This window comes from Manacus candei, unplaced genomic scaffold (assembly GCF_025592945.1).
Source record: "Manacus candei isolate 608988 ecotype Guabito, Panama unplaced genomic scaffold, ASM2559294v1 h1tg000065l, whole genome shotgun sequence".
NCBI lineage: Eukaryota > Metazoa > Chordata > Aves > Passeriformes > Pipridae > Manacus > Manacus candei.
In genome coordinates, this window is record NW_026138113.1 from 11,689,823 (window position 1) to 11,710,684 (window position 20,862).

The window sequence follows — 20,862 nt, forward strand, 5'->3', positions numbered from 1 at the left end:
TCTCATGCATATTTGCTACATCTCAGTAATGAACACTTACTGATTATCTGGAGAATTTAGCTTTTTAAACATTATTCAAATTTTTATGTTTATGTAAGCTAATAAGACTGAGGAGATTCAGTAACTACTCTTTGCCTTATGGTATTTGAAAAGTGTGTCCATTGGGCTTAGCTCAGCATCTTCCAGAATCACTTTTCAAAGACTAAAATAGAATCTTTCTGCCTGAAAAAACCCACCCTCTCTGTACTCAGTATAATGTTCTTTGCTCACAATTAATGCCAAAAATCAATTTTCTCTCATGCTTTTTATGTTTCTGCTGATCACAAACAGGATGGCACAGTAAAAGCTTTTATTGCCATCTGATTAGTCCACAGTGGTGGTGAGTAAATAGCTCGGGCTGGTGTGGCTGCAAGATTGCTGTGCTGGAAGCAGCAAATACAGAGGAGGGCACGGGGTGCTGAGCATCAGCCCTAATCCTGCTCTCAGGGTTATTCAGAGGGATTTAGGCACTGTTTGGGCAGAAGCATCATCAGGCCCATAGGTTTTCTGATAGCCAGATAAAGTAATGAACAGGCTCTTGGGATGTTCCTGAACTTCCTCTTCTGGGATTTTGATAAAGGGTTAATTATAGCCAGGGATTCTTGGAGATTTGCCCTTTTATTTATCTGTTGAGAGAAATCATGCTACTGAATCTTATTTCCATGACTGTTTTTCAGACAGGGAGGTGATTAATTTTGAGTGAAACTGGTAAAAAAAGGTAGAATACAGAAACAGAGAGATGGGAAGGAAAGTTATGGTGAGAATAAGTAGAGCTAGGAGGGAAGGTTTCCTTTGCTTTTCTGTCTTTATCTTGTAAAACTGTGTAGCCCAAACCTATAAGCTTTACCTTTAAACAAAGAAAAGCATGAGAGGTATCCAGGGCATCTCGTGATCCTTCTAAACTTCATGGCAGGACTCCGTTTTGGCAAAAGCAAGTCAATAAGCTCTCCTGCACATCCATTATTCTGTTCCCACTGATCTTAAAAGAAGACCATTTATCACTGTATTTCAGTGACAGAAATACTAAAATAATATTTCACTGGGTTTGTAAGACGGTGTAAAAAAAGGATGGGTGAGCTTGCAATGTCTTCAAGGAACAATTAAGACATTAAGTGTGTGGGAAAATATTTTTAGACATTAACAAATCAGTGAGAAAATAGGAATTTAGGACCCAATTCAGTTATGAGATGTTCCTTGAGCACCCTCTGGATTTTGCCCAGAGCATGTGAAAAAATGAAAAATTCATAGTATTTCTTGTAGGCAAGACCAGTCATCTGCTTGTGTATTTTTATGGTATACTGGGTATATTTATAGCATTTAGTAATGCCAGCAATGTTCAATATAAGGAGTAACAGATGAATGTATGTGAAACAAGGCACTGGCAAGGCAGGTGGGAAATGATTTCCAAAATATTGCAGCAACCAGGCTGGGAGAAATGTAGTAAGATGGTAAACATAATATAATAGACCTAAGCAGCTTTAACCAAAGCCAGGGTTAAAGCCTCGGCTTGATCAGGTTGAGCCCTGTGCACAGGTTGTACAGAGCCCTGTGCACAGGTTGTACAGAGGAGGAAAGCCAGGACTTGCTGTGCAAGCCCCAGCAAAGATGGCTCCACAGCCCTCCAGCCCCGGCACATCCAAAGGCAAAAGCGACAGTGAAATCACAGTCGAGTGCAAAGAGGAGGAAGGAGGGGAATGAAATTGTATTGGCTCAACTGCAAGAAACAAATCACAGAGTTCCCTAATCAGACAGATGATGCCTGACTAGGGCACAACGGAACCACAAAGGAAGGTGGCAGATTTCACAAATTAGTCATGGCAAAAATGGTGAATTTCACAGCTTGAAGTGAATTCATGTTATGGGATGAAACAGCACAAAGTGATTAAGAGCTCTAACTGATAGGAGCAATAAGCATGTGAGACTTAGTCATCACACAGCAGCTGACATTTCTCTCTGGCTTTGGCTGAGGCATAGGAGCAGCACCTTCAGCCTCCAGTTTCTGATGCTGAGTGAGAGATGCTGGGGACAACCACAAACAAATGAGGTCCCAGAGATGCTTCCAGGAGTTTTCTGTTTCTGTGAAGCACAACCATGGCAGTCCAGTGGGAGCTGGAGCAGCTGCTCTGCAGGGAGATGTTCTGCAGGCACAGTGTCTGCTCCCAGTGCCCACTGAAACCCGGAGCTGTGGCTTCAGCAGTGGAGCACACGCTGTGAGAAGAGCAAATCAGGGGACAGCAGGGCCCCATTTTCACAGCATGTAAAGAGCAGAGAGGGAGGACAGCTGAGAAGGGTTGGAACAAGGGAGGACACTGTTGCAGCACACCCTGCCATGCTGGGGATGACCCTCCAGGTCTGGCAGTGCCATTTTTGGAGCCATTAGGTGTTGGCATGTGCCACCTCGTGGTAACCACACCGCAACATGCATCCCTAATAGTAAACAACCATGACATGGTCCATTCAGTGGTTTCCTTTGGAAAGCCACCCAATTCCCATTCTTTCAAGGGATCAAAACCAATGTCACAAGTCTCTCTCACAGGTGGTGTTACATGACTTTTGCTGGCAAAACATTTCAATAGCTGTTACAGCACGTTTTCAAGGAAATGTCTGTTAACAGATATTGGAACCTTACCCTACCATTTGTAATCCTGCTTAGATGAAGAAAAAATTCTGGAGAAAAATGTCACCATTCTATCTCGATTGTCTTGATTCAATGTATGCTCTTCTGTCATTGCTCTCAAGAACCCATAGAGCAAAATGGAAGCAAAGCGAGCTAATACCAACCAGGACAAGGCCACCCTGGAGAATTCCTCCTCTGGCAGCCTTCTTCAAACTCTTCCCCTTCGTGGCCAGGCTCCGGCAGCGTCCCGGCAGCCCCAGAGCAGAGCAGAGCAGGCTGCCAGGAAGGTCAACAAAGCCCGGCGCTGGCGGGCGGAGCCGGAGCTGCAGTGGAGTCGTGAACCCTTCGGAGAGCAGAGCCTGGCAGCTCTCCCCTGCTTATTGAGGGTGTTCCATGAACCCTTCGGAGAGCAGAGCCTGGCAGCTCTCCCCTGCTTATTGAGGGTGTTCCAGCATCGCCGGGGCCGTGAGCGCAGCTGTATTAACACCATGCAGGGAGAGGGGAAGCTGCCGGAGTTGCCAGGACTGAAGCCGTAGAGGAATGTGATGGGGCAGTGCCAGTTCCTTCAAATCCCACCTGGAAGTTATTGGCCGTGCGCTGGAGGCGGCGGAGCAGCTGCATCCCGGAGTGTCCGACACGCACCTCTGAGAGTCCGGCTGCAGCTCGGCTGGGCACCGCGGCTCATCCCTCCGACCCACATCGACGGCAGTGGACATTGTACCCTGAAGAAAGACTCTCTCGGAGGAATCGATCACTCCTGAATGAGGATGGGAAAACAAAGTTTGAAAAGAATTAACATTTCTAAAGCATTTCTGAAGGAATGTCCTTGGACCCCTGGTAAGGGACTAGAAAGGACTTTAAAAAGGGCAGGGTGGGGGAGAAACCCTCTTCTCCTAAATTGATTTCAGAACCTGGCAGATTTTAAGAAACCTTTCAGTAACATTTTGCAAATCAATGCTAATTTGATGTTTCAGAGCTCAGCACTTTGCCAATCCATTGTCAAACCAATATTAACCAGGCATTTTTGGGGACTGTTTATAGCTCGAGGTCCATTAAACGTGCAAACCTGGCAATTGTTTCACTTCCCTTAAAACACTTAATTTGAAATGTATATCAGAGCATCCATAAATGGCCTTTCAGTCTTCATCAGAGAGAAGCCTCCCTCCCGTGGAAGTGCGAGTCAGTGCCCTGGGAGAGGAGGCTGCCGGCTGTGCCGGGGGTGAGGACAGAAGGACAGATGCTGCCTGCAGTGCTGCCAAGCAGCAGCACAGCCACCATAAAATCTCCTAGGGCCTGATCTGCCAACCCCCATTCATACAGCAACCAACCTCGGGAAGGCCAGGAAATGTTAAGTAAATGGCACTTCTTGGGAGAGCAGTAATTACTCACCTTGGGAAAGGTGGCGGGAGCATTTACATAAACTTTCTGAGTGCTTTTTGAACTTGAGTGCCTGCGATCTGACATCCACTTGAAGGTGGGAGCTAAATAGAAGTTGCTTTGTTTTTTAACAGTTGCTAATTTGAGCCAAAGCTGAAGGAGATCCTGGTCTTTAAATTTGGGTTCCTTTAATACTTGCACAGAAATAGTTTGAGATGGAGTGGTTTCTCCCTCTCTTCATTGTGGTCCTCAAATGCAAACCCAGTCCCCTTCTGAGCTGGAAGAATCACAGCAGTAGTTAGCTGGTGACATGTATATTTAGATGACTGACTTTAGGCACCTACGTTTGAATACATTATTTAATAAACCTTCATTTTTATGTCCTGAAATGGGGAAACTACTCAGCTCAAAGAAGATCAATTAATTTTTCTGTTGCTTTTAGGTTCTTTAATGGAAGATGTTACATAAATAATTATTTGATATACTTTAACAGGGTTTTTTTTGCATGAGCTGCTTGATCTGCTTAAAGCATATAAATCAGTATGAGCTGAATTAGTAAAATAAATTCAGAAATCTAAAGGGTGCATCAGAAGTTAGACTAAGGGATAAATGGGATAAAAGCTAAGTTGCTCTTTCATTTGGCAAAAAAAGCACACAGATTGTCATGTTGTGAACCTTTGGACTTCTCATTTTTCAGGAATCACAAAATCCATTTGTGAAAAGATCCAGGAAATAAAGAAAGAAATTGTATGAGTAGCATCCTGGTCAGTAAAACATATTAGGCTGCAGGAACATGGATGGGATGATGCCATGAATCTCCTCTTTGTGTTGCAGCTCAGAAAAGCAGCTATTTTCTTCATTTTAGCAGATGCCAAAGGCTCAGAGAAGGGAGGACAGAACACAGCCCCTTTCTTGTGGCAAGAATGTGTTTGCCTGGTAACAGAAGAGATAATCCTGTCCTAATGTGCAGTGATCCAAACCTGTTCCTATGGGGGCTATCCCAGCACTGGGGTGCAAGGCAGAGTTGGTGTGATGACCGGCTGTTGTTTCATCCTTCCATCTCCCAGTCCAAAAATTAGTCCATCCAACACAGATTTACACATCCACCAGTTCTAGGGAAAGTTCCTTCCTGCCATCTCTGTGATGTTTTACAAATACTTACATATTTTTTTCCAGCTTTCCCCAGAAGTATCACACTCACATCCAAAAACTTCCCTCTCCAACTGCAGAACTAATTTACGACTTTTCTGTCTTTTCTTCTCAGCAGCTATTTGGATCACTTTGTTTGTGTTTCTTTGTAGTACTTTTCCTGGTCACAAGGCTCTGTGATGATGTTTTAACAAATCCCTCATAATTATGAGCAAAATGGTTCACATCTCCATGTTCCTTATGGCTGTATGAGCCATCCAAGGAAGCTGCTGTCCAATAAATTACTGACCTATCTGTCTTTGCACAGTCCTCCCCAAACTCTCCAGCATCTCTTCATTGCTTTCCATCACCTACCTTAGTGCCAAGATGAAGGATGGCAGCTGTTTCAGGAATTAATGCCAGTATTCCTCCTTTGTAAACTAGGGGGAGGGGATTTGCCTTCAAGCTGCCCCTCTTCCCACTGGGACTGGCAATAATATTATCTCTCATCTTTAAATACCAGTCCAGTCTCAGAGCTGATGGTGTGACAGCAAGAATCAGAAGTTTTATGATACAGAAAATTTACCTGGATTTTTTTTTTATTTTATTTTTTTCAATATGTAAAATCTAAAATGACTTTTGCATCCTTGAAATGATAAATTCATCCTTTTCTCATAAAAACTGTAATTGTTTAATGCTTTGGAATAGCACTGCCCATGTTGTTTTGTGTATGCTGCCACTCCTGGAGGACTCTGTGTATCCCCACAGCATTAGATATTGTATATGCACGTAACACATAAAGCTCTGCTATTCTGTAGCTTACACAGGAGGTCTGCAGCACTGATGGCAGTCTGTACACAGTGTCTACAAATAATAAATCATGACACTTACCTGCACCATGTTCTTCTAACTACATTGCTATTAACCTCTGTTGCAGCACTTTTACTTCAAATACTAGAATCAGCTTGTCGTTCTACCTTTGGTTTACATGGGGAGAAACCTCAGCTCAGGTTAATGTCAGGAGTTTATCTGAGGTCTCTGTTATAATAGCAGCATGTCGCTGGCACAGAAATTCATCTGGTTTTCATAAATATTTGATAGGGCTCCATCACCCTCATCATCATTGTGGGCTGGTTGGAAGAGGATCCCCCCGTGAGTGCAACCCATTTCCGAGTTGTCATGGAAAGTCAGTTGGTGATATTTCAATCAGAGTGTTCTTATAACAAATTCCATTCAAATTCTGTCTGAAAGGGAGTTAAGGTTTCATCCTGCTGCTTAGAGAATGATATGCTAAATGCAGCTTCCCATGGGCTTGGCTGCAGTCCAGCTCTTTGTAATTTAGAGTTCTCCTTCCCAGTTCTGGCTGTGACCTTGGGACCAAACTCTGAAGTTTCCCCAGCTGCCTCCACTCTTTGCTAAAACACTGTCCCAGAGTCCTCACCCCCTTCCCAGCCAGCTCATGGCAGCAGCCAGGCAGCTCCTGGGAAACCCAGGGCAGTGCCCTGGCACACGGGCAGGTGGGAGCAGCAGCCCAGGGAGTGCTCATTTTCTCTTTTTTACTGGTAGGAGCATTGTTCTTAAATGACAGAAATTATTAGCTGGCTTCAAAGCATGAAATTCATTCACAGAAAAGGTTTAAATTGTGTTGGCCAGAGGCATTTTCTGTAGAGACAGCCACAAAACAGCTCTAATTGGAGATCTCCAAACAGCTGTTGTGCCCTGTGTGTTTATATTGGAAAAGTAACTTCAAAGATTATGTTAACGTGTGATTAAATAAAAAAGTTTTAACGTTATTACTGATCTTATTGATGGTGTACTGGGGGTGCCTAAGATGCTTTACTGAGAAATGTGTGTGTTCATGGCCAGAGGAGCTGACAACCCAGACTGTAACACAGGCCACTTTTAACAGAAAAATTGTGTAATTGAGAGAAATTATTGCCCCTTGAAGAATACATTCATTATAGGTTGTAACAGAGATATGTCTTCAAAATGACTGCAGTTCCCTTCAGTTAAAGAGCTGTTCAGACATACCAGTCTTTGAGCTCATGTACCTAACTGCAATTGTTTTAATAAAGTTAGTGAAGGAAAGTAACTTAGAGGAAGGTGCAGCTCTTCTGTTCCTTTTTCTTTTCCAGATTTTTAAAGGGCATACATCCTGGAAATACATGTTTGTATTTACCTGTCTGGATTCCTTAGGATGGGGAATAACCTTAAAATAAAAAAGGGTGCCTTTTAAAATAATGATTTTTTTTAATTTTAAAATCATTACTTTAAACGTCTTTTAGATTTGTTATTTCATCAGTAATTGCCATGGATTTTCAGCAAAACAAGTGATACACATTTAGCTTTAAAACCAAAGAAAAACAACTTTTCATTGTTTCTGATCTTCCAAATACTGTGCCTGATATTTTTAGTGATTGGCATTTACCATAAATGAATGTGCTCTGTAACCCAGTTGTATCCCTGACCTTACATAGATCTCTTTTGAAATGCTACTTCTATTGCTGTTGTGAAGGCATCAGAGAATCATTATGTTAAGTAGTTCTTTGTAAACAATAAACCAACAAAACCCTCTGCTAGATGCTCATCGCCAAGATACCACTGGCAAAACATTCATCAGCTCTCTGGATTGGTCCGAAAATGGTGACCTTCAGCTGGAGAGCTTCAGCATACATTCATTTAGGCTTTGTTGCTTCACTTGTAGCACAACTCCAATTCAGCAGCTCGAATTGTGGGCAGTGCTCTGTGGAGAGGCCCTTGGACAGCAGAGGTGCTGCGTGTGCAGATCCCTTTGCAGGTTCCTGAAGGGAAAGGGCAACAGGCAGTATTTATGGCAGGCTTCTCTACAAGAGGTTTCTGTGCTTTACACTGAGTATTTATTCTGGCAGGAGCTGTGTAATTGTGCTGTAAACCACCCTGGGTGCTGGTTGCTGTGTCCCCAGGAGTTTGACTAGATGCCAGCCAGCAGTGAGCTCTGTGATAATGGTGTATCATTTCGCTGCGGGAGCCTCATGCCCGTGGGTAGCAACAGCCTTCCTGCTTCCTCCCACTCTCCTCTGAGCTACCAAATCCCATCTCCAGGGTGTCTTCTGGACTATGAACTCGCTGTTGTTTATTATTAGCACACCTTACGAAGCATGAGGTATGTGTTAGAAACACCTTTCTCTCTCACGTCAGAGAATTAACATCAACCTGTCTCCAACCTGGCTGACCCCATTCCCGTGCACTTCTAGGGCAAAGAAGGAGTGGGGAGAGCTTGTGCAGAGGGGACCCACCACCAGAGCTCACAATTTGCTCCAGAAAAAGCTTTCTCTTTGCAGAGTCCCACTCAGCACTGGGAATCTCCTCATTCTTTCAATGAAGACCAACCAGCTTTGGCTTTTGTGATGCTCTGAGCAGAGGGAGCAGTTTCTTCCAACTTTTCAGTGTTGCAGAGATTTTTGTAGGATTATTGGCATTATTCATGCAAACCTCCAGCTCCTCATCCTTAAATGACTTTGAGACTTCCTTCTATAATCCATCTTGTCAGCAGCCCTCTTGGCTGGCCTTGCCTTAGTAAGAACTGCTCCTTCTTCCTGCAGTTCTCCTGACACCTCTGTCAGAGGGACAGAAAGCTGAACTCAGTAAGAGGGGACTACATGGAATTCATCCACGTTTGGATGGGGAGGGTCCATGATGGACAAAGGAAATCTGTAAGATAGCGACAGAAGAAGCAGCTGGGCTAGTTCAGAGCAGCAGCTCTGCCTCTGTGTGCATTCTGTGCTGTTATCTGCAGCACAGCCTGGGAGACCAAGGAGCACTCTTTCCATCTCAGCTGGCTGTTTTGTGTCTGATTGAAGCCTCTCTCCCTTTTCCAGCAATGTGCCATCTCACTGGTTGCATGAGTTGTCCTGCACTGGGCACCTTCCATGTTCGACCCTTCCACTGCCCTGTCACTTCCTTTCCTCAGGGCTTCTTTTTCCTGCTAATAACTCAAACTTTTTCCTTCTTAGCTTCAGGCCATGGCTCCCTAGCCTACAGTTTTCTGAGACTGTGAATATTTTCCTCCCTTCATTTCTGTTGTTACCTTGAAGGTGTTTTAGGCTGTGGTCATGTTCACCCTGTGCCATCTCTCACTGGGCTCTCTGAGTTTGTCTTTCTCAGACTCCACATATTATGTTCTCTAATCCACGTATCCCTTGCCCTCCTTTGTTTTCATCTTCTTATGAAGGTTGGTTGCTAGAAATAAACAGGATCATGGTTTTAGATGGCCATTGATTTACATGCACTTCCCCCAGTTAGCTGCATTTTCTTACCCGGAGGGGCTATTTTTATTTATATTGGTTTACATTATGAAATTATCTCTCTCCTCTCCAAATTTAATTTTTCAAATGAAAATATAGCAAAAAACTCTCCATTTTGCTGCCTAGGTATCAACAGAAAGCAGTAAGACTAAAGAAGGCAACTGCCAAGACTCCTTAGTCAATTTTTGGTAAAGATTTCTAAGGTCAATTTTTGGCAAAGACCCCTAAAGTCAATTTTTGTTTGTTGCAAAAGCCTTGTGTAAATTCAGTGCAGCTTCTGCACAGGTACCTGCTCACAGAGGAGGGAGGACTGTCCTCAGGATTATCCCTATGCCATGTACAAGGACCTCTTTGTCAGTTTGGAAAGTACAGTCAGCTGCCTGCCCCCAGCCATTCAGCTTCTCCATTTGGCATAGTTCCCTCTGCTTTATCACCAAAATAGGAATTTCTGTCCTATGGGAAGTTCTACATTTGGTTTCTTTTAAGATTAAAAAAATCTCAGTTTGAAAACTTGTCATGAAATACAAATTTCTTGGGAAGGAAATTCAGTTGGGAGAGCAGAAATGCCCCACCTAGATGATTTTTAGCCAGCCTAGGTACTGTGATTTGGCTGTGCTGACATAAGGTACTGACTTGTAAGGTCTCAGCTCAGCACCCCACAGGAGCTGCTGGTCCCAGCCCACCCTGTCCCCAGCAAACCCCGGGGAAGCTCTGATGCTTCCACCACACAGCACTGCCTCTTTTACCTCGCTGCTTCTTCTAAAGATTATAACAAATCCACACATGACAAATGTAAAAAGCAAAAAGCCTCAGGAAAAGGTTTGCATCCTGTCATGGAAAGGGAGACTGTGCCTGGGAGTGAGATGGTTGTGTGGTGAAACAACTACAGCTGCCCCAGAGCAACAGGGAGGTTGAGAGGAAGGGAGAAGTTTGAACCTAGATTTGTAAAATTAGGCCTTATAAAGATTTTTAACAGAGTCAAAGTACTGGAAGATGGAAACAACCTCCTGAACTGCAGCACGTGTTGCTCTGTGGACATGCTCAGGGTTAGATCTCTGCATGTCTGATACCCGGGTACAGCCTCGTGAAACAGAACCATCTGTCAAACCAACAGTGCTTCTCCAGCTTCTTCCTGGTGCTTCCCCAGCACTCCATGCAGTCCTTTAGTTTTGTTTACATGTCTATGGTTTGAAACAACTGTAATGGGTTTGCAGTTAGGGTCTCAGTTCTGAAAAAAATAGGAGGAAAAGAATACCTGTAATAATAATATTTTTTTCAAATAACTAATTCTTAGTTCTACATTGGCTTATTAAAAAAAAACAAACCTCCAATAACTAACAAGAGCAATACTCATGAGTACTGCTGACATAAAGGACAGGACAAACTTTCTGAAATATCTCCTGTCTTCAAACTCTATAAATATTTATCCTTAGCAGTGATGCCGATTTCACTGGCACATCACCTCTCTCTGTTTCAGCAGAGCCATGACAGGCTGCACAGGACAACACCAAGTGAACAAGTACCTTCTGCAGGGCTTGTTGCTGCCAGAAGGATTGAACTCTGAATCATTTTTCTTTTCAGTGGTTAACCAGAATTAGTGGGGGGAAGAATTACTTCAGGTCTGTCCAAAAGACAACTTGAGTGTTTAATTTTTATCACTGAAACAGAAATCTTCAACATTAAAAATAGTTTCCAATACAAAGATTTTTTTTCTTACAAATATAAAACAAACCAACAGGCAGTTCACAAAACAATAAAGGAAAGATCCCAGCAAGCCTCAGCAAGAATTACGAGTTATAAGCTCTTGCCTTTCAGACAATCAGTGTTTTTAGTGGACACCAAAATGCATTTGGGAAAAGGGCTGTTGCTTCTGTCTTTTAGTTAATTATTAAATTCAAAATGTTTGAAATATGCGTTGTAAGACGACTTTATTTTCATTTTCCCAGCAGAGACGTTGACAGGTTCTGGATGATACTGCGCTGAACTGTCCTCTTTAATGACATTTTCTTTTTAATAATCATTGATCCACACAAATTTGTCAGTTCCTAAACAGGAGCTCATCACTCACATTGCTTGTGAGAGCTCTGTCAAGGGCTGAGCATGGCACAGAGGATCTCCAGCTATGCAAGTTTCCCATATACTAGCATGATAAGTTGGATATGATTTGGATTCTAATTTTTTGTGGCTGTTCTAAATACAACAGTGTTCCAAAATACTGCATCTTCTGTCCCTGAGTGCTGACAACATTCAGAAAGGAAAGGTAAAATCCTGTGGTGAATCATAAGCAAAATAAACTAAAAGCAGTACTTGCTGTCTGTCCCCAAGAACTAGAGCTTCTCATCTCCATCTCCACCCCGTTTGGGCCAAAATACCACCTTTTTCTTAATTTATTGTTTAAGAGATTGGCCATCCCAGCTCAGCTGTTATGCAATAGGAACACAACACATCCTTCAGCAGATGGCAGGGATGGCTTAGCTGGACCCCCGGCACGAGCCCTGGTCCAGAACCCAGGGAACAGGCTGTGCTCTTTGCTCATGGAGCAGGGGGACAAAGAGGTGAAAGAGGGCAGGAGGAGGCCGAGGAGGGCATGGTCTGGTCAGACACTGATCCATTACCTGGTTTTCTTTTTCCTGACCTGTCTCTGGACATTGCTCCCTGTGTATCAGCCCCAGCCCACACCCTGACTGCAAAATACACTAAATAAAATCAGGCAAAGATGGCACAACGTGCAACTGCTAAAGGCAAGGAGAGGTCTGGGCTGTTCAGGGGCCCCAGTAAGGCAACAGATATGAGGCAAAGGGGGAAAAATGTGCAAGAGGGAGGTGTAAATTCGAGACCGAGAGCTGAGACTCAAATACGAGAGTGAGAAGGAGCCACATGAGCTGAAAGGGGAGCTGCCATCCATGCCCCAAGGGATTCGTGGAGAACAGAAGGCTGCCTGGCTGTTAAAGTCTCCTTTCAAGGACACCAGGGAGGGAGGGGAACATTTTACAGCAATTCCTGGTGGCAGAGACAGGGTGAGTCTCCCACAGCCTGGACCTTGGATCAGTGAAAGCATTGCAAAGCCTCGGTTTTCCCTCTCGCTGCTCCAGGTCTTGTCCTAGAGTCACCTTAAATGTTATGAAAGCAAACACCTGCTGGAAATGAAATTGTAACTTGTGGTAGAAGAGCACATGTGAAGCCCTGAAAAACCACTGACATTACAAAATCATGTCTTAGTGGGTCTGGAGCAAAGGAGCAACTGTGGCTTCCAGCTGTTGTGCAGAGCCTGGAGGGGCATCATCCTCTTTATAACTTTAGGAAGAAAAGACATCGACACTCGTATGATTGTTTTCCTGAGTACTCTAGGTAAAAGAGATGGGGAGGGACTGCCAGTCCTTTCCCAGACAATCCCCTGGATTAGGGAAGCAGAGTCCTTTAGGACCCCCTGGATACCATCGCTGCATTTATTCCCTTGTCAGTGATTCCTCAGAGATTAGCAGCCCTTTAGAACAGTGCTGCTTGCAGATACATAATGCTCTGTTTTCTCCTTCCCTCAGCATCTCCCCTGAGCTGGCATCCCTGGGAAGGAGAAAGGTTTGCAGTTCTTCCCTCCTTTTCATCTTGTATGCTGTACCCTGATCTCATTCTCTGCTGCTACACAAACAATAAACCAGGCACCCGAGCAGGGTTTGTCTTGGTAATATTCCATTTCTCTGTCAGACTTCAGGTCAGGTGGTAATTTCGGGTGAGGTGTTGTCTGCAAAGACAAAGAATACAAGGAACCATCTTTCTCCCTGCAAAGGATAAACTAGATGATCCCAGTGATTTTCTCTGTCACTACTATCTCTGTTTCTATTTTGGAATAAAGAGACTGGACAAAGAGAAGAATTTATTGCTTGGACTGTAGTGATGGACACTTCCAAAAAGCTCAGTTTGGGTTATTTCCTCACTGCCTCATAAGGGGCAGGATGTGTCCAGTAGAGCAGTGGTAGTTCCCTGCTGTGCAGGGGTGACTGGAGAGCACAGCATATTCCCCCTGAAGGGTGTCACAGATGGCAAAGATTCTTGGTGTGGATGGCTCAGGTGTTGAAGAGCTGCAGGAACTTAAGAGGCAAATTTCCTTATTTTCAGCCTTTCTGTGACGTATTTGATGCTAGAACGAATCCTTAGGACTTGTGTTCTAATAAAGATCTAGAAATACTAAAGTAGGGAGGAGAGTTCTGGGGAAATGCAGCATTTCCCTTCTCTGGAAGCCTGAAGTACATTCATACCATGTCCATTACTGACCTCAGGGCAGGGGGAAATTTGCACTCCTGGTGCCAGCAGAAAACTCCTCTGTGAAACAGTCTAAGATCCTATTCATTATACAGTAAAGGTCTCACAGGTTAGCCTGTTGTTTTACTTTTGAAATGAGAATGCCATAGTCCAGCAAGGTACCAGTCCTCAGCCTTGTACATCCCTTTTTCCAGGCAACTGAAGAAAAAACCCTTTTTGAGTGAGTTCAACAAAAGGAACTAAAGATAATTACATTTATAGTATATAAATATGAAGGTGGCTCGTGTGTGCTTATACTGCCCAGACTGAGAAATGTTGTTAAAGAGAACAGGATGCCTTGATCCTACAGCATCCTAATTTTTTCTCTGAAGTAAAACTCCATAGTACCACAGAGTGAATAGTTTTCTTCTGCTGTTCTGTTAAGAAACTCTTGAATGTTCTTTCCCTGCCTCTTTCTTCTTTTTCCTGTTTTTGGAGGGTTTTTTTTTTGTTTACCAGATAGAGAAATGCTTCCCTTAAAACTCCATTGTAGATAGTAAGTGTCTGTAGCTGACACTGGATAACATTGTCATTATGATTTAGGATTTCACTGATCATGCTTTATTCTTTTCATATTTTGCAGAAGGTTTTTAACTCTCATTTTATGTGTTCTTGGAATTGTTTAAAGTGAAGGGGCTCTCAGTCTCCTTTACCATACTGAAAGGAAATTGAGGAGAGCCTGTTGTTACTACCATGCAGGCTAGACAGTCTGAACACACTTTTAGCCAGATGTAAATCCACAATTATAAATCACCATGGGAAGGGGAATAATAATCACTGCATTTTGATCTATCACCACAATACTTTTCACAGAAATGTACTGACCAGAATAGGGAATTTAGGTGTATTTTCTATGTCTTTATGCAGTAAACATCTCTTTGAAGCACCATTTGTGCTAGAAGTCAAAAGAGTATCTCTGAGTAAGAACTACTCACGAAGAGACAGTGCCAGGCTTAGGCAGAGCAGAGGGATTAAAAAAACCCCTGCTGCATGGCAGAACTGTGTAAGGCTGTATAATTCCTACAAATTGTGATGTACAGCATGTGTAACTGTGTTTACGTGGCATAAATAGTTCCCCCTGCTTCAAAGGGAAGGGCTGCCCTGGGAGCTATGGGCAGTCAGAGTTTAGTTCCTATTTTTCCATGGACTTCTGTGGTATTTTCTGCAAGTCATTTCATTTCATTGTGCCTAAGTTTCTTCGTCAGTAAAATAAATCCTTCAAATACAATTGGATCAGCTTCATACAGCAAATTACATCTGATGCTGAATCATGTCTTTTATCTCTCTATCTGCCTGCTTATTTTTATTGTGAGCTCCTCAGGGCAAAGACTATCACTTGAAGTCTCATATATAATAAAAGTGTCTTTAGCACCACAGATCCCGTTCTTGGAGACTGGAAGCTCAGTGTAATAAAAATAAACAAATGTGATCAGCCACGGGAATTAAAATAAAGCATCCAAACCAAAGAAAATCTATACTTATGACCTTCTGTCATGAATATACTGGCCCCCAAAACAGATATACTGCTTAGGTGCAGCCCTGGGCAGATGTAAAACACTGGCTACACTTCAGCCTTTGGCCAATTGGAAGTGTTAAGGAAAGCTTTCTTGCTACAGCAGAGCCATTTAAGAATAAAATGAAGACCAAAGGCTAGGAAGTGGGGTACTCAATGGCTCAGTGACCTTAACAATAGACTGGAAAGGAACATTAATATTCCTGAACCTCTGTTTTCATTTGTAGGAGCAGATTGGCTAGTCTAAACATACCTGAGCTGGAAAAAAAATGGGGAAAAAAGGATTTTTCTAAAGACACAGACACATGGGAATGGGGGGGGTATCTGGAAAAGAGAGCTGGGAACACCAACAGGTTCTGCTTGTTTCTATAGCCAGGGCAACCAGCCAGGTTTTGGGGCATGCTCACATGGCATAGAAAGACTCATTTAAAAAGTTCTTTCTTAAATGACAGAAGCTAAAATTTTGTTCTGACTGAAATGTCATCTCCTGCTACAGAATAGAGATACAACCTGAATAGAAACATGACAGGGATTTGGTCTGCTGAGCAGTTTCAGAGCATGTTTACCATACTTCATGTGGTCAAAAAACTGAAGAATGGCAAAGGTGGAAATGCTTTCTTTTTTTAATGACTAGATTTGATAGATTCAAGCATTAATTGCACATGAATACAGAGGAGATAATAAGCTCATTAGGCTGCAGAAACACTCCTGAAAACCACATGAGGAGGTGCTGGATCACTGAGGTCAGTCCCTTCTGTTTAAGCAGGAACTCTTCGCTCAGACAAAACTCAGCGTCTCCCTTCAGAGTTGCTTGCGAGTCCCGAGCCCAGGGTTGTGTCCTAGTGATGGTCTTGTGACACACTGCTCGTTATTTTTCATAAATGTTAAACTCATTTTGTTCTCAGAGGAGGTCTCTGGGGTCAGCAGATGTCTCCTGACGCTCGTTCCCTTCTGTGAGGGCTGTCCCGGCAGCTCCTCTTGCTGTGCCTACATTTGCAAGAACGTTATTTTCTTCCAGAAAAACGTTTCAGCTCTTGCAATCAGTGCTTGTTTCTGTAAATTAAGGAATGAATTGTGCCAAATTGTTCTCCTCTTTTTCTCTCTTTTAGGGTTATTTGCAGTGTAGCTTATGCTACTGTCAGTGCATCCACTGTGTGCTTTACAGGGAACTGAAATCATTACACACAACACAAATTACGAGACCTCTTTCATAATCACACACTCTTAATTGGCATGTAAGCAACAAGATCACTGTAATACATGCAGTAAAATGTCTCTGACTCATTTTTTCCTCCTAGGTCGAAAGGTCAATGAGAATCTTTTTCTTTAATTTGACAGGCACACAAGAAATAATGCAAGACTCATTTATGGTCAGGTAATGCACAAAGAAATCTATAAATCAAGCTAAGGGGAATATTAGATCATGCTCATATCTGAACCCATCTGGCTTAGTTCACGAAAGAATCAATATAAGGCAGAGAGCTAAGTATTACTCATGATTTATGCTCTTGCATCTAAGGGGAGAAACATTTGCAATTTTTAAGTCTCTTCAACTGAAACAAAAGGGTATGAAAAAGAAACTACAGTTGGCTATTACAACATATGCATTAGGTAAGTAATCCAGTGACAGATTACAGCTGCTGAGGGAAGGCATGGTTCTGGTGGTTCATTCCACTTAATGACTCAGCACATTGTTTTAGTATTTTAATCTTCACACCACCCCCCCCCCCTCCACACAAGGTGTGTTAGTACAGAGCTGTTAAGAAATAAAATCAGCTAGATTTTCACATTTGATATTTGTAGATGAATTGCAATTGATAGTTCTTGGGCACAGTACTGTTAGAAAATACAACATATTATAACATACAGCTTTTCTTCACTCTCTCTTTCAAATACTACTTTCAATGAACCTCACACCTAAAAATGTATCGTAACTAAATATTAATCCTGCCCCGTGCCATCATACACACATAAGCCTTTGATCCTTCTGTGAACACCCAGGATTTACATGAAAGCTTTCTACCTATACAGTACATCTCTCAACTAAATAAAATCTCCAGTTGGCCTCCAGTTCAGCCTCCCCAAGAGGCAGGATGAAGAGTGTCAGACAGCACTGACGAGTGCTGCGCGAGCGCACCGGGGTGGGAGGCAGAGGAAGAGCGAGAGCTCTCACAAAGCAATTAGGGTATGAAAAACAGACACTGCAGTGATGGGTGCCATAAAAGCATCAGGGGAACAGGGGCAAGTAAAACATCCATTTCTGCTTCAGAGATTTGTTTTACATAGAGTGCTAATATCCTTCATACAAATACCAAATGCAGCTTAATTTAAATCGAGGAAGACATTTAGACTAAAGTGAGAGCCTGATGTATTTTTCTCCCAGTTAATGTGTGCAAGAAGAATCAATAATTTTCCCAGTGTATGTTGATAAATTATTACATCAGACATTATTGATCCACCCAAAGAAGGAGGTCAGAATAATGGAAATCAGATGGTTGTGATTAGAAATGCTTGGGATATTCATTTGGAAAAGGCTGATAACTAAAATGGTCTATGGGCTTTACACTTATTGATTTAATAAATAGAATAAGCCTTGCTGATCCAAAACAAGGTTACTTGTATAGGTGTTTCAGGGGGTTGTGCTGCTGAAAGCCAGTCTATATGTCTTCTGTGTGTGTTTGAATTATGTTTTAGTTCAGCCCACTGAAAGCATTCATTCTAAACATCTGTTCCTTTCAGCCACAGTTTTCTACTGCACTTTGCTGCTGAGAACTTTTAGACTTCATTCTGGTAGTAAGCTTAGTACTGTTTCAAGTATTTATTTAAAAGTTTTTCATATGTTTGTGTCATTATTAGCAAGGAATACATTCATTAATTTACACATGCTGGGAAGGATCCAAGAGCCTCCTGCACAAGGAGCGATTGTGTTGGAGCTATGCTGTCGATTCTATCTTGAGTATGTCCTTCTAGCAGAGAATAAATACATCAGTGTTGCACCTTTTAACCCCAAAGACTCCAAAATGTTTTGAAAAATATAAGAGGGCAGTGTACCTGTTAGCAGAGAGCACATCATCCATCCCAGAAAGGCCCAGCCCTTGAGGCATTGCATGGCAGTAGCCTGGCAGTGCAGAGCCCCCAGGACTGCATGGGCAGGGAGCAGAGGCTGCCATATCACTCTCTACACACAGTAGAGAGAAAAAAAAAGGGGTAGAATTTGATTTAGCTGACCAGGACAGAGTCAGGATACAATAGCCACAGCTTTCTCTCTTATCTGCATACCACTGGAATCTCTTCTATTTTGGGAGTCTCACTGGTCTTTGTTTTGTATAGAATATTCTGCATTGGAAGAGACCCACGAGGACCATCAAGTCCAGCTCTTGAGTGAATGGCCCATACAGGGATCAAGCCCATGACCTTGGCTTTATTAGTTCCATCCTCTAACCACCTGAGTAGTCTCAGGATCTTCCCTCACTAGCTTTACTGTCCAGCCACTATTCCCCTACCTAGGGCTCAGTTTTCTTTTTGCAATCTCAGCCTCCTACTTCCATGTTTTTGCTGTTCATGTGGACTCCAGCTGCCTCTTCTCCACAGCACTGCTGCACCATACATCCTCCAGCCAGCAGCCCTGCCTGCTCTCCCCATGGCCCTGGGACGAGCTGGCCCTTTTTCGGTGCCACTGCCCAGCCCCAGGCGTGGCCCCTGCCTGTGTCCTCTGCCTTAGAGCCTTGGCAAGGAAACAAGGGGCACTGGTGACAGGGGGGCTGCAGCAAAGACAAGGAAACAGCTTCAACCCACTCCTTCTAAGGACTTTGAATGCTCTTGGTAAGAGCAATACCTACCAGCTGGGGCTCGTAAGGAAGCAGTGGACCGGAATGTGTTTCACCTGCTCCCTCACAGGAGGCATTTTTCCTGGTACCCATAGGAGCAGGCTGGAGCAATGCCTCTGGGAAGGGTAATTTAACTGAGCATGCAGTGCAAGTGTGATTACCACGGCCCTGAACTACAAAAGAGAGTCAGAGCTCCACTGCATCTCTGGGAATGGTGGGGGTTGGTCACATACCATTGGTTTCAAAAGTCCTAAAATATTGTAACACAGGAGATGTGTATGTGCAGATATGGCTCATTGAAAGTTAAACATTTTTATCCTATCTTCTTTCCTCACTTGGGATTTTTTCTCTTGAGCATGAGAAACCAAATATGCTTTCCTTAAGGTCCTTAGAAATTCCTTGCTCTGGTCCTGGTGCAATGAACACCAAGTGACATTTCAGTTGACAGTAGTTCCAAAACCTGGGCCACATGGGACAGCAATACAGTGTGGAAAATTGAAACATCTATATGTACTGCTCCTTTGCTGTGAGTAGAAGGAGATCCTGAAAATTAATTCTATATTTCATCCCAATCATCCCTCACCATGGCCAATGCCTGAAGAGTTGTGTGTTTTCCCTTGCCAGCACCACATCCAGCAGGCACAGCAACTGCATACAGTTTCTGTCACCAGGGTGACAAAAGTCATCTTCCAGACAGGTAGAAAATGATACAAGCCCCACAGCACAGGACTGGATTGATCATACCTGCTCTGTACCAGTTTAACCCAGGCCAATCCACGATTCTATGACTCTGTGAAAGGTACAATAGCAGAGCATAACAAGTTATATTGGCTGACTCAGTGTAGCAGCCTCATAGCCTCTCTACTGAGTTACAGTTAGGAATCTCCTTTGGACAGTAAAAATGCAACTTTTCCTTCTGGGTAAGATCTATATTTGTTCCCTGCTCTATAATAAGACACCTGTACCATCATTATCCCACACCAACTTTATAGGTTCTTTTGGCTGCCTCGATTCTTTCATCCTAAAACTCACCAAAATGAGTGTTAGAATGAAAAGGGCTTGGCTGGGGTGAAAAGGGAGAGAAGCACTAATTCCCTGTTCCTGTACATGCTGCAAGGATGAAGCAGACTCTTCTGGGTTATAACAGTGGAGCATGGCAAAGCTTTCTGGTCCTTTCTAAAAACAGCCCAAACTTCACTGGTGTGAGGCCAGGCTGTAAAGTATAAGACAGAGGGTGCTCACAGGGCCATTGCTAAACATTTTCTTCACTTTCCAGGCACTAAATTCAGCTCTGGACATTAACATGCAATAGTAGTTTGGGATTAGATTAAGAAGTACTTCATGCCTGGGATTACACCCAAATTCAGGGAAGTCATTTCAAATCTCTGAGGAGCAGTCATACCTAAAGCAGAAAGGTAGCTGTCCTGTGCATGGTGAGGTACTGAGCTCTTACAGGGCACCAGAGAGTAATTTGGTGTCCCTCACCTGAAATGAGATATGATTTCCCCTGCGAGGAGCCTGGTCTTTGTACTATAGTCACGTGGTAGTGTTTGTGTATCTCTGTTAAAATGGCATATTATTCCCAGGGCTGGTATCTTTTGGCTAAACTAGTATTTCGTATTCATACTTCGTGGTTTGTTTTTTTTTTTTCCTGCAAAGCTTCACTGCTTTAACGTTTCTTATTTAGAAACTTTGAGTCATGTAAATAAAAGTATGACTTTTGCCTTTCCAGGGTCTGAAGCTAGGTTAATGCAGAGCAGTGCTAAGGAGCAAACAGGGTTA

At 43.1% G+C, this 20,862-nt stretch overlaps 1 protein-coding gene across 2 annotated transcripts in view; it reads left to right on the plus strand.

Annotated features, from left to right (window-relative positions):
* The window catches only part of CHST8 (carbohydrate sulfotransferase 8), a 174,508-nt gene that overhangs the window by 2,093 nt on the left and 151,553 nt on the right, over nucleotides 1–20,862 (plus strand). The window contains exon 1 of one of the 2 annotated variants that reach the window (XM_051805991.1): nucleotides 3,104–3,493. The exons of the other annotated variant lie outside the window; for it this stretch is intronic. The gene's annotated coding sequence lies outside the window, so the exon portion shown is untranslated. Of the gene's footprint in view, nucleotides 1–3,103; nucleotides 3,494–20,862 lie in introns of those variants that run through there. 2 annotated transcript variants of the gene reach the window in all.